Below are 15210 nucleotides of genomic sequence, written 5' to 3'. Positions count from 1 at the left end.
TGTTAATTGGCCTCAGTACTTGAAGCATGTGACTCTGCCTGACCTAATCATCAGAACTGGAGAAGTCAATAAATTAGAGGAGAAATGCAGATGGATAAAGCACTTCTATACAGCATGCTGTGAACATTATTCCTGAAACCAGCAGTGCTATATGGAAAAGCCAAGCCAAGCATTTGCTGGGTAAGGCCCAGGGGCGCTAAAAAGCAAGAATAATTTCATATTTTTAGAGTTTCACCTTCTAGTCTTCCATCATGTACATTTGAAATGTCTTAGGAATTTGAAAGCTCCTCGCTGAATCTGTGAGGATTATTCATTCTCCCACTCTAATAACCCAGTGGTGCATCTTGCCTTGTCCCCGGGCTCCCTGGGGAGGAACTGAGGCTGTTGAAGCCAATGTGACCTGGTCAGGGGACTGGCAGGGCCATGCCAAGGCTCACCTCCCTCTGAGAGAGGAACGCCCTTCACACAAACTTCAACATGGCAGTTAAATGCTGCAGGTGAGATCTCAGCTCCCTCTGCACAATGGGAGCAGGTTTCCTGAGTCACAGTGTCCAGCCAGAGCAGTCACCTCTAACCACTGATGAGCTAATAACTTCAGGCTGCTAATTTAGGCCTGTAATTCAGACACCTGAAGAAGCTGGTGTGAATACCTCCCACCGTGCCTGCATTATTAGCCATCAGGAAGGCCTGGGTGAGGGCTAAAGGAGGGTGGATTTCCTTCAGAGGCAAGGCACTCTACTTTTAGCTTTGCTAAAAGTGCTCCCATCCTTGTGCTGCATATGAAGATCTTCAGTTCCCAAGGCCAGTGAGGGTGACTTTCCAAGCATTGCCTGCCAAGGAATGAGCATGTGCAAGCACAGGCTGTCCTGATGAGCACAGGGAAGGATTTCCCTACGTACACAGGCAGGGCTTGAGGACATCGGCTTTTGTCAGGAAGCTGGGTCAGGCAGAGGCTGGAGAGAAAGATGACCCAAATATCCCAAACCTGCGTGGGGACAGAGGCCAGCCCTCTTGGGAAGGATGGGTGGGTGGGAATAGGACACAACATCTCTTCTGAGGGACTAGGGGGTTTTGGGACTGGATCTGGAGAGATAAAGCTCTTCATGCTGCCTTCTCTGAAGACATCAAGTACTGTAGTGAACCCTAAACCTTGCTTTAAGTATTCAGAAAAGGAAGGAAATAAGCAGTAAATGTATCTGACAAGCTGTGTGTGAAAGAGAGGATGGTGTGTGTTGTGTTTATGGTGAAGCATTAGCACAGCAGCAGCACTGGGGTGCACAATCCCCTTCTGAAGGGGATGTTCAGAGGGGCAGACATAACCCTGGCCTCATCTGGAAGTGCTGTGTCTGCCCTGTTGTGGCTGTTGATGGGGTCAACATCTCCTGGATCTTCCTGGAGAGGGTGCAATGAGAAAAACTCATGCAGGCCATGCTCTGGCTATGATCCTCCTCACAGTCAGCTGCAAACATGAGCAACTTCTTGGTGTGTTTGATGTTCACTGCTGGCCTGTCCTGCTGGGACATGATAGGTGACACAAGATTCTCACATGTGGGACAGGAAACCAGGGGACATATAGCAATGCCTAGACATGCAACCATTAGTGCTGAGGACCCAAGGATAAGGATGTTTAAAATGACATCTATCACAACCTTTTGAACACTCGTTTGGGTTCTGATTTGTCTAATGGTAGGCAAAGTATTTGTGACTACCTCTGCAGCCATGAAGCTCCTCAAAGGCTGAGGTGATTTTGTGATTAAAAGTATCTGGACATGCTAGGTGGTAATTTTTTTTCTCCTCAGAACCCAGCAGGTGGCAAAAGCACAGAATCCAACCTGAATTTTTGTGCAGACAAAAATGTAAAATTTCTTACTCAAACCAGAAAATGTAGGGACTGGGCTATAGTCTCAGTCTGGGGTAGCCAAGCCTCGGGAGAGAGTTGGAGCAGAGGGTCCTGAATAAATTTTTAGTTAGATTTTTTTCCATTTTTCTTTTTCCCCCAAATTTTGGATTTTTTAATCTGTCAGTTTTGCAGCTGATTTTCAAGCTAGTGGGAAGGTGTACATTAATTAAAAAATAAATAATCCAATTAATTTTTTTCCAATTAATTCTTAATTAAATTTGCTCTGGAAATCATTACAGGAACTCAGTTACCTTGGCTTTATATTTTGCACCCTTACCCCCTTCCTCTATGTAGGCACACAAAGATGGGAGAAAAATCAACTACAGATTGTGCTACTGTTTACATGCATATCCCAATACTAACCAAAAATCAACATCACCATCCCTGTTTTATATGTGGCACAGGACAAGTATCTGTTTACCCTTGAAGTTCCTTTAGGAAACCAAATTTACTGGCTTCCTGTTTAGAACTTTGTCCCTAACTACCTCTCTTTGATGAATTTACACACACCAACAAAATCAGTGCTAGAATGAGAGAGAACTTACTGGGAGGCTACCAGGTTTGCAGTTTCCTACCAGGTAGAACCATCTTGTGTTGGTGGAGTCAGTGTGGGGAGGCATTGCTGCCAAGCAGGTGCAGGGACATCAATGCAGGCAAAACGTCTCTCCAGCTCCTTGCAGAGCCAAGATGGTAGTGAAGGGGTGGACATCTCCTACACCAAAAGCTATAGATGCCCAACCATGAGTAAGTGAACATGTGCCTGGTAGGAGGGCTGTGACGCTATTTTATCCAGCACAAATGTCTGGAGGTACAGTTCTCCATCTGTTGGCTATCCACAGAGCTGTGCTCTTCTGTTTTCTTTTTCTTTTTTTTTTCCCCTTCTGTTTTTGTTTACTTGTATACAGATCTGTGATATATATATCCCAGCTCTAGCTGAAGAGCACAGATAAACATCTGTAGGCAAAGTATGGTCCACAGTGGGAAAAAGCCCACCATATCAGCAGAGAAGTTAACATAAACTTGCAATAAAAGGTCTCAAGCACAGCCCCTATTAGTTGCAACTGTCCAACAAAATGCATTTTCAAAAATGAGGAAAGCTTGAAAAAATAAAATATCAGGAATAAAGTTAACAAGGCACTACAGACTCATTTTGTTGCCCTTCATGTGACAGAAGATGTTTAGAGATAGCACAGCTGTTTATGTTAAGCCAAATGCAGAAGGAAAGCCTCCAGACCTCCTTGGAGGTGTTCCTCCAAGGAATAGGAGCAATAAAGCCTCCAGACCAGCCATGTGAAAAGTGCAAACTTGTCCTGTCCCCTTCTTTCCACAGGTTGCTTTTTCCCAAAGCCAGCAAAAATTATCTGTACCACATTCCTTATCTGCTGGCCTTTCAGTGGGGGAGACAGGGGTTTAAAATAATGATAATAAAGCTTTCCATTTGTATTTTAATAGGAAAGATTCCTTTTTTTTTAATCAGATTACAAGGCCTGTCATGATTCACCTCTGAGCCCTTCATTTGGCTAATGAATTTATGCCCCTCTCTCTAGAGGCAGAAGACCTTGTCATTCACAAAATGATGCCACTATGAGCATATCTCACTGAGGTGAGGCAGGTGAAAAAATCCCTGCTCAGCTCCACTGATGTTGGTCTCTCCTTCCTCCTGTGCTCAGTGCTGTAGGAGGGCAGGTCATTGCTTAGCTCTGATGCTGCTCTGCTCAAGGCTGCTGGCCTGTTCCAGAGCCTTTGAGGTCAGCAGGGACCATGGTGTGCTATGAAAAGCCTTCACTCCTTTGTTCTTATATCAGGAGCAGCTTCATCTGTAACAGTGCAAAAAATCTCCATCATTGATTTCACTTGGGTGCAAATCAAGTGGAATAGGCTTTCCCATTTTGCACCTCAAGGTTGAACAAGGGTGAAATTTTGTCAGAAACATGGTCAAACGAAGGCTGGACTTTGGTTGCTGCGGGACCACGAGGTGATTCTGTGTCTCTGGTGTGGACAGGATACTAACCCATATGGCTGCAGCATCACTCAGGTGGCTTTGAACTTTGTTGAAGACAGGGTGTCTTCCATCCCCAACTATTTCTGAGCCATTTCACACCTTGCCAGGGCAGCTTCTGAGCTCTGGTTAAGGACCCCAGAAATACTGCCCACTGCTTGCACTCCCATCATTAGTATCTGGCAAACTTCAGTTTGAGGACTGCAGAAAAGCAAACCTGTGTCACAGCACATGGGCCAACCCTAAGAGGTGGAACACCCTCCTGATATTGTTTCTATAGTCTCAGGCTAGAAAAAATAAAAACAAAAGTCATGTTTGTTTATTTTTTTTTTCTATGCAACTTCAAAATATCTATTATCCTCACACAAATTTACCTTATAAAAGGGCAGTCCCCACTCTCAGCTGTGTGCTGCAGCCCTCCTGGCACATCAGGGAGAGTTTGTAGGAGCTGGGTCTGGCAGTTGCCTGTTGGCAGTGCAATGTTCCCAAAAGGGATGCAGTTTCCCTGACCAGAGCCCCAGACACACTCAGGAATCGCAGTTTTCAGAGAGACTTAAAGCCCATAGCCAGGTGACAGTCCTTCCACACCTTGTGATACTTGCTCTCTGCAAGAGAGGCTATTTCAGTAGTGTCCTGCCTACCTAATGCCCATGCCTAGTTCCCAATAGGAACAGTATTTTTCCACTTTCAGTCTCCAAACAATTCTGGGATAAATAATTTATCATTGCTTGTCTCTCTCTGCAGTTTAGGGAGGAAGCTGAAAGGAGTAGCTGGGACTACCACTTAAATTTTAGCTGGTTTAGTTAGGGGAAGCAAATCCCACCCTCTACGCCTACATTACAGACTGAAGGGCTGAGTCACAGGTGGGATGGGGAAATAAAAATGTGTGTGTGAGCAAATACCTATTAGAGGGTTTATAAAGATACCTGTTTGGGGTACAATGCTGTGCTGTTATCTGTTGCTCCTGGAAGCTCTAACCTGCACTGAGGCACCAGACATTCTCTCATCCTGGGAATGGCCAGGAGGAGCTTATCAAATCCTGATGCTTCCTTTCCCTCATGCCCAACCCTCTGTATCTAATTAAATTACTTTTCCCTGACTTAGAAACCTTAACAGTATTAAATGAGCTTTCACAGATGCCAAAAGTAAAAGCTATAATGGCATTTTCAGCCAGCATTAAATTGTCAATTAATTGACATGCATTAGAAATCATGTAACACATGCAGCATCAGCCACCTATTCAGAACAAACCTTTAAAATGGGATGGACTCAGTGACTCATGCTGGTCAAACCCAGTTAGACTCATATATATAGCAGCAGGAGTCTGCTTTAGGATGGGGCAACAGCACTGGCTACATATGGCAGGGCTGTTTGTGCCTGCCATTTACTTAAGTCCTGCCTTTACAGGACTGGAATTCATCAAGGAAAAGCTTTTCCAAGCTTAGATGTTCTGTTGGCAACATACAGAAAAGCAAGTTTAGGTGGACACACAAAATGAAGAGCTGGAAAGGTCTCCCAAGTTAAACACCTACAACACTGACAAAAAAATGTATTATTTTTCTTACTGAGAAGAATAAGATTATTAGAGACTAGAACAGGCCCAGGCAGTGAGATGACAATCCTGGCAGATCACTAGAGAGGTGTCCATCCCTACTGTTCTTTGGCCAGTGTGATGATATGGAGCTACTGCTCTAACCTCTCTGCTGTAGAGCAAGGATACTCACCTTTCCTGCAGAGAGCATGTTAACAGCACTCTTATCTTCAAAATTTTCTTATGCTTTACACCCTCATGTCAGTGGAGCATCAGCCTATAAACCATGTCCAGCTCCATTTGGCATCTTGGCCATGGGGGATAAGGGAGAAAGAAGCTGTTCAGGGCAGGAATTTGGCACAACTGAGATTCTAAGCACGACATGGCATAGAGTCTGGTTCAGCAAACACAGCTATAGCAAAAACTTTCAAAACAAATTAGTTGAGTGTGTATGAGTGTCACAGTTTGACTCAGGTCCGACAACAATGCTCTCGATCCCCCCTCCCCCCAACCCAGGTAGGGAAGGAGAGAGAGAAAAAGAGAGAGACTTGGCTGGATTGAAAACTAAACTACACAGCTTTAATTAAAACACTAATGAATTATACTAGAAAATATATACAATTATATACAAATATATTCAGGAATGGGCAAAAAACCTCTCGCCTCCCCCCACCCCAGCAACTCCCACAGCACTTCCCTGAACTGGAAAGAGTCCCGAGGAATCCCGGAGCTGCTGCTGGAGAAAGCAGAGAGTTATGGGGGTCACGAGAGATCAAGGCTGAGGATCGACGGTGATGGATGAACAGAGTCCTCCCCGGATGCTGGCCATGGACGGAAGAGAAGGGGAGAAGAAGAAGGAAGGAAGTTGTCTTCTGTGATCTCTGACCTTCCTCTGAGCTTACGTAGATATATGGAATGGAATATCTTTGGCCAATTTTGCTGTCCATCTAACTCAGCCTCCTACGGGGGGGGTCACAGATCTCCCCATAGTGTCTGAGCTGGCAGAGTGCAGGTGCAGCCTTGAAGCCTCAGTAGTTAGAAAAACATTCCACTGTCTTATCAGCCTAGCAGAACACACTGTTGCTAGCTACAAGAAAGCTTACTGAAGGAAAAAAAAAATCAGTAAAAAGAAAAATTGGCTTTATCCTGGCTCAAACCAGGACAATGAGCCATCAGTGCATTAAAAAATGTTTTCTTTCCCAAGTTGTCTTGTTATCTCATCATGCTGTTATAGTGTCTATATTCCCCCAACTTCAGAGGAGGATAAATAAGGTGATTTAACATAACAGACTTAAGAGTTTCTCCAAAACACTCAGCATTTAGTGCTAAAACTGAAGCTTAGGAAGGCTGAGTCCTACCTAACTGCTTAGGAAGACAGTTTGGTTTGGTTGCATGTCCTGTGGCTCTTTGCAATGGAAGTATATGGGATGAGCAAAACTATAATTCATTTCAGATGAATCCTGATGGACCCCACCATGTTACTTCATCTTCTTGTAATGGTTTAACCCCAGCCAGCAACTAAGCCCACAGGCACTCGCTCACTCCCCACCCTCCCTGGTTGGGTGGGGGAGAGAATTGGGTGTGTAAAAATGAGGAAACTCATGGGTTGAGATAACAGTTTAATAATTGGGAAAAAAAAAAGAAAAAAAAAAAGAAAAAGGAAAGTAACAGAGAAATAAAAGCTAAGAAAGGCAAGTGAAGCAAATGAAAATAACTGGTCAGCACCAGCTGACTGATGCCTTGCCAGTCCCTGAGCAGCCACCCCCACTAACCTCCCCCTTAGTTTTATTGTGCATGACATCATATGGTACAGAATATCCCTTTAGTCCATTTGGGTCAGCTGTCCAAGCTATGTCCCTCCCAACTTCTTGTACAACCCCAGCCTCCTTGCTGGCAGGATGGGCTGAGAAGCTGAAGAGACCTTGACACTGCATAAGCACAGATCAGCAGTTGCTAAAACACTTTGGCATTATCATCACTGTTTTCAGCACAAATCCAAAACAGCCCCATACTGGCTATTCTGAATAAAATTAACTTGATGCCAAATAAAATCAGCACACGTCTAAAAACAAGTTTCAGAAAATAAAATAAAAACACAGGCTCTACTTAGAATGAACAGGATAGATTAAAAAGTCAGTTCTAAAGATCTTCTGCTCTGTAAGGAACATCTCATTGAGTCAGGTCACTTGCCCAGCTCCTTCAACCATACCTGGCTGGACACACCAGATGTTAAATTATTCTCTCTTTTCAGAAAGATATGTGTATTCCTGCTCATGGAAACCTATAAATAATCAAAAGGTAAATCTGGAAAAAACGGTGATTTGTTTTTCTCCTTCATCCACTCACAAGAGCACTAGTTTCCTTTCAGCCCAGGCAATGCTTTTAGTAGGATCACAAGGCTGTGGGTCCACTTTGGCTTCTGCCCAACAGATTAGGTGGAGCATCAGTAACGCTGCGTAGAACTGGTCTTGCTTGTTCTTGCTCTCTACCCTAATATCTGTGTGCAGGAACAAACATTTCTAACTTGGATAACACAAATGAAATCTGCTGGAAAATGGAGCAGATTTCCTGTGTGAAGGAAATGGAAGCCACATTTAGAAACAAGTGCTACTAGAATACTGCTGTTCACTAGTTTTTTTTTTTTACATGAACTTGAAAGTCTAAATACCATGTTTTTGGCCACTTTTCCCTTTTTTCCCCTCTTGGGCTGGAAAGCAACAGTGTTTATGCTCCCACACAACGCTGCCACCGGCTGAGAGGTACACAAAGCCATTAAGTGCCACCCAGCATAAAGGCTACTCTCCAGCTGTGCCCTGCTGCAGTCATGGCAGCACCTCGTGCCTGGGCTTGGCATGTGCTCAAGCAACACTGCTTGCTGCTGAGGTCAGAGCTCTGCCTTAAACCCAGTATTGATGGATGTTCAAACAGGCATCACGAGGGTCTTCAAAAGGTGCTGCCAGTTTGGGAGCAATGAGTCATAGCCGAGAAACTGCTACCCTGTGAAATTTCCTCTCATACCTTGAACTATGGTAGAAGCTACAGAATCCAACTGGTAGATACATGATGTGGGATTCAGTTCCCTGGATTTAGGTATCCAATGCCGTTTGAAGCACCTCAGGAAATTTAAGCCGCCGACAGAGTTGGCCAGCAAAACACAAGACTTCAGACCCTCAGCTGTTTGACATGAGTGCAGGAGGCTCAGCAGGATACCCCCAGCACCTGCAGTGACATCAAACACTTACAAACAACCACTGAATCCTGCCCAAAGTGTGGGATTCAGCTCATGGGTTAAGACACTTGAAGATAAATGCCTCCATGTGTGCTACATGCCTGAGTGTTCACTACAGTAAGTGAAGCCTTGTTGGTGGAGCCTAGAGAGGCTGTCCAAGTGCAGGCAACTCCTTTTGGGGAGCTGATTAACAACCAAGCTGCATCAAGGGAAATTTCTATCAGGTCTTGAAAATAAATTTTTCACAAAGAGGACCCAGAGGATCCTGCATCTCTAGAGATACTCAAAACTCATTTGCAAGTGACCCTGAGCAAAGTGCCCCAAGTGTTGCTTTGAATGGGGGGTTGCAATAGCTGAGTTGCAGAGCCCCATTTTGAAATCACTGAACACTCCACTGAATCCAAAAGGATACCAAAGATATTTTAGTAGGTGTCTCATTCTATAAGCTGCATCCAGCACCTCGTGTCAAGATCCTGCATAACTGAGAGCATAAAGGGAGGGGGAAGCCACGTGGCCTTTGCAGGGGGAAGTCCTCTCTCAAAAGCCTGCTGAGAGGCTTTGGAAGAATCAGTGAGTGTGCTGATGCAGGCGATTTACTTGATAATGTGTATGATTTTCCTAAAAGCATCTGACAAAGGCTGTCCCATGAAAGGTTGTTACAGAAACTGAGCTGCTGTAGGAATAGGGGGAAGTTCTTTTCACAGAATCACAAAATTGTTCTGGTTGAAAAAAAGACCTTTAAGAGCATTGAATCCCACCATTAACTGGGCTCTACTGAGTCCAGTGCTAAACCATATTCATAAGCAGTACATCTTCTGTGGGTTAATGAGTGGTTAAAAGATAAGAAACAGGTTGAGAAAAAAGGGAGAGTTTTTGCAGTGGTGCTGATTTCCCAGTATATACAATGTGAAAAAGGAGGACATGGCAGAATATGAATGACACAAACCCTAGATAATAACCCTAGACTGTGAAGTGGCATGGAGATATCTAGTGATAATTTGTGTCTGTGTGAAGATGACAAATGAAATAACTAATGATAAACATAAAGTAATGTGTATCATGAAATACACACCTAACAATAAAGACCTACTTATGAATTCTGGGCAAGTGATTGCCCTGAAGAAAAGTTTGATGTTGCTGTCAATGAGGGTGGTCTGTGAGCACTACCTCAGGTGCTCAGCAGTGGAAGTGAGCAACAGTGTGCAAATGGAGCTCCATGCACCTGACTGAGAACAAACCTAGTAGAAACAGAAATGGACTGGGTAAGGTGAGGTAAAAAACAAGGTAAAGGTGATCATAGGCATGAGACAACTTCTGCAAGTGGAGAAATGAGTCTGCGGTGTGGAACAGGAAAACTGAAGATGAGTAAGATAAGGATGTCTATAAATGCATAGTCTACAAAATCAGAAATAATTTCCCTTTTCCTCACAAGTAATTTAATGCAGTTATGAGGGAATAGGTTTACAACAGTAAAAGCAAATGCTTTTCTACCTAATGTATAGTTAAACTTTGGACCTCCATGTTTCAGGGTATTGGGTGAATAGGATGATTCACCTTAAGTTAAAGTAGACATCCAAACTAGATGAGATAAATCACACCATAAAACTGCTTGTTTTCCTTTGTTGACTACAAAGGTATGATGAGTTATGATGAGTAGCTTGTCTGTAGAATTCCATGCAAAACTACTCATAAGCTGTTTAAGACAAATCCCACCTGTAACCTCTGCTGGAAACAGAGTAACACATTCCTGTATCTTTGAGAACTGTGGCCAAAGCTCCTGCAGGAAAAAATCTGGTGGAAGTCAACTCTGTCAGTTGTGTAGCCCAAAACCTGGTTAAAGTCTGTATCTCCAGGATGGTCATCCATGTAGTCTTTTTTCTGTATTGCTGAATTACCTGCACATGGGGGATAACTGGTGCATTCCCAAGGGGAGAAATTAATTTGTGGCTTAACCCCACTGCAGGAAGAAGAATTTCCCCAAGGATTCAGTTGTTTCAAGCAATGTACTGGCCCTATCACTAAATCAGGAATAAACACAGCCTTCTAGTCACCCTTCCCTGTGGGTGTGTAGCTCTTTGGGTTTGGTCAGTGTGCAAAATGGAAACACCAATCCCATCAGCACTGCTGTTTTACAAGTCCTAAATATAAAACCCTGGGAACTTTGGACAACTTGAAAAGTTCCTGGTTTTCAAACAGTATGAGGGACTGCAGTAGTTCAGCTGGGAGCAGAAGCAAATCTCTCCCTTTTGTGCTGTCACTGAGCAGGGCAGCTCTTTCCTCTTTTCCCCTAGTTTGCCTAGAGGTGTCTCCCTGCTTCCCAAAAGTGTAGCCAGCTCGGGATCAGAGGGGCTGTGCTACCACAGCACAGGCTGTGCAAGCAGCATATCCAGGTGTGCTGGGGACAGATGCTCCAGGCGCAGTGGCCACCAGTGCTGTGGCAGGGCAGGCTGCTAGCAGGAGCAGGGGAGTGTCATGTTCCTGTGTGCTGCTGCTGGGATTCACCCTCACAAGGTTGCTTGCTGGTTGTTGTGGTTTTAACCAGGCTGGCAGCCAAACACCAGACACTGTCCCTGGCTCCAGGGGTTGGGGGAGAAAATTGGAGGGGTAATTTTTATTTTATTAATTTAATAATGGCAATAAAATAATTATTTTAAAAATAGAATAATAGCATATATTGATGTGATGCACAATGCAATTGCTCACCACTCTCCAAACAATGTCTTGCCCATTCCTGACTAAGTGATCTGGAGGACAGAAAATCCCAAAGTTGCAATTCCAGAAGAGAGTGAGAACTTCCTGGCCAACCCTCACCTATATACTATGATATTGTATGATGTGGAATATTCTGTTGGCCAATTTGGGTCCATTGCTCTGGATATGCTCCCTGCCAGCTTCTTGTGCACCTGCACTAGCAAGACATGGGAAGTTGAAAAGTCCTTGATTTCTTAGCAACAGCTAAAACCAACAGTATATTATCAAATGCCAAGTCCCATACTGGATCCAAACCACTGCACTATTCTAGCTATTAAGAAGAAAAATTAGCTCTATCCCAGCTGAAACCAGGACACTGATACTCAAACCCTGATCCTTCCTGAGCCCTACCAGAAGTCAATACCCAGTCTGCTGTACTGATAATGAGCCAGAACCATAAATACAAAACCAAGAGCAAGATCAACAAGTAATGCCCCTTGGCAGCAGCAGAGACACTATCCTACAGTCTGGGAACACCAGAGAGAGCAAGGCTGCCTGTACCTGTTTAAATTGAAGCAAAAGCAAAGCATTGGCAGCATGAACCCAAGGTATGCATAACTGATGGCTTTCATGTTTGCTTAGAAGATAAGTAATGCTCCAGTAGTTACACAGTTAAGTGTATTTCTCTTTTTGTCCTCCATCTGATGTTACCAGAAGCTTCAGAAAGCTATCTTGGAGATGAAAGACCTCTTAAATTACACCACCAGGATAACAGCTATAATGGTGCATATATTTTGCTTCCAAGATGAAAGTCACCTTCTTACACTGAGAAAGGCATAGATATTAAAACATGCAACTACATAAACAAGGTTAAAGAATGCAAAATGTGATTCTTCTGATGGGAAGAGAATGAGTTTGATGAGGATGTTTTCCATCTTTCTATTACATTTCTAGTTATTTCCAGGTAAGTGGCAAACTATTTTTTCTTCTTCAAAACACAAATGAAATTTTAACACAAAACACAAGACCATGAAAATTGCCACACCAGGGCTGTCTCATCCGAAATACTGCCTCTTATTTACAGCTAACAATGGGTATTTCATGGAAAGACACAAACCTTCGCATAATAGACAGTGCTTATGGGAAAATTGCTTTCTATCCTGCAGGGAAAAGACTGGTTATCTTGCTCTGTGCTTATTTGGGAATCTTAAACTTTTGTTCCTCGTAACCTTATTTAATATAACAGTGAGTATTTTCCATTACCTGTTCAGATCTTCTCTGGAGACTTTCAGGACTTGTCTAGGTATCTTCTGAGTGATCTGCCCCAGTTGTTGTTGTTTTTTTTTGGCCCTGCTCTGGCAAGGAGGTTGGACTCGATGATCTTTGGAGGTCCCTTCAAACCTTTAACATTCTGTGACTCTGATTCTGTGAAATCCTTCTGCGAATCTTGCTACTATTCTAAAACTATAAGTCCTTGGCCAGCCCAAACCACCCATTATGTAAGACACTGATTCACCAGCCTTCCCTCCCCAAAAATATTTTCCTGCCACTAATTTTGATGAAAGAGGGTATTGTTCATTCCATTTGTTAACTTCTACACTCCAGGACACACTGTATGTGTTAATTTTTTTCATTTCCTTGTTGTACAAGGAAGGTTGCTGCAGTTTACTTCTTTTCTGCATTACTTTCTGGTCTGAACACAGGTATCTGTCTCTATCAAAATACTGGAAGCTGCAGTATTACAGGCCACAGACCTAGAACAGAGGTGGCTGCAATCTCTTCTGCTCAGAGAAGATTAAACATGAACATCCAGGCCATCAGCAGGATGTTTGTGTCCCTCTTTGCCAGCCCTGTGTGCCCACCTCAAATATTCAGAATCCAGGTCTTCAGAAAGGATAGAGGTACCACTCCCACCCCCCCAAATAAAAGCAAAGCACCAGCTGGTAATGCTGTATTCACAATACTGTACTCCACAGACAACGTGACTTTATTCACAAATATGATTTTTACAGAGGTAGAACAAAATACTTTATATAATCTTATTTTTTTTTTTTTAGACTATATACATATAAAGAATATAATAGAATGACAAGAAAGAAAAGATTGTAAACAAAACAATATTATGCCATCAAATACAGTACAAAGAGCATGCAAGAACAGCTTCAAATGAAATCTTGCTGGTGTAACTTTATTTTATTTCTAATGTGGCAAATGAGGAGTAGTAAAGAGTCATGCTCTAATAGGACTGAGAATGCCACAGCTCTGCAATTTTGTTTTAATTATATTTTTTTTTACTTTTGCAATCAACCAACAGGATAGCTTTCCTTTTCTTTTACTGCGGTGGGGAAGGCTTTTGTAACAGAAAAATATAATAATCAAATCTACAAAGTATGCTCTCATTTAAAAAGCAAATCCATAGAAACTGTACAGTTTTAAAAAGCGAATTATCTCAACTGCTTCTGAAGAGAATTTTCTAAACAAAGAGCAAAATATGCAGAACAAAAATTAGGAGAGCTATTGTTCTGTAACAAAGCTAATCAAATACTTGTTTTCGATTCCAATAAACAGGTCTTTTTAATTAATGACTATTCTGGGAATTATGAAGTGGGCTGGGTTTTATTAATGTTCCACTTGATTAGTAAAGCATGAACTCCTTTCAGGTACAACAGCTGTCGTTCCCCTGGGGAAGGATGGAGATCTAAGGACAGGAACAAGATTTAGTCATTGGTGTAGATTTAAAAAAATATTTTTAAATGTTTTAAATGTTTAGTAGCATGTATAAAAATAATCTTGCTTGCTTTGCTACCGGATTGAGATTTGGAAATGGGATTTTCTGCTGATATTCTTTCTTGGCCCTGCAATTGCCTAGGACTTCCACTGGATGTTCCTTCAGCTGCACCAGCTCCCACAAATGACAGTCAAGAGCAATAGTTGGAGTTCACACCTGAAAGATGTGAAGCCAACAGCAAATCCCACACTGTTTTCCCTGTGGCTAGGGCTGAACCTCAAGGATCTGGGCCTTAGGGAATGGTGCTGTCTGGCACATCCAGCCCTCCAAATCCCAGCCCATGTCATGGGAAGGGTGACTGTGCTGTTACTCTTATGAAACACCAATGCTGGTGACAAGTGCATCTCCATTCCTCATGTCTGCATCCACTGGGACTACGTGAGTGTGGAGTCTGGTCTGGTCACTGCTGCCTTGTTTGGGGCCAGCAGCTGTGCTTGCTGCTGTGCCTGTGGGAAACCAGGGTTTTGTCCCTCTGCCACAGGCTTTGACCAGTGAGAAAGGAAACTGTGAGCACTGGGGTTAAACTTCCCTCCTGCAGCTCCCCCCCCTTAAATGCACTTTAAAGATTCAACCACAAAAACAGCACCTGGAGATTCAATTTGTCTTTATCAAGAACACAAGGATGGTCAATATTAAACATGTGCTGTTTATAGCTACACATCAGGCACCAGCCCAGGCTTCAATTCCAATCTGTTTACTAAAGATCAAGCAGAACATTGAAGAGGGAAGGACTGTGGGTCTCATTTGACCCTGGGCTCTCACGTGACCCAGGCTTCCAGGAAGAAGCTCAACTCAACCTGCCAGTGAACATGAGGCAGGTCCAATGTCCAGGACAAGTGGCTGGGGCTGCCTACACAACATCCCTTGCCAATTCACAAGGATTAAGTTAATTTAATAGTGAAAACGGTAAAGAAAAACCTGCACTGCGTGAGAAATCTATCTCTGTGGCTTCATCCATGGCTTTGGCATCTTCCTGGGAAATGGATTGTCAAACCCCTTTAGACTGCCCAGGTGCAGCTGAAAGCTGCATTTCACAATAACAGACCCTGCAGCAGATTTTTCACTCCCAGAA

The sequence above is a fragment of the Chaetura pelagica genome, unplaced genomic scaffold (assembly GCF_000747805.2).
Source record: "Chaetura pelagica isolate M959 unplaced genomic scaffold, ChaPel_1.0 scaffold17, whole genome shotgun sequence".
In the NCBI taxonomy this organism is placed as follows: Eukaryota; Metazoa; Chordata; class Aves; order Apodiformes; family Apodidae; genus Chaetura; species Chaetura pelagica.
Note: the sequence above shows the minus strand (reverse complement) of the source record.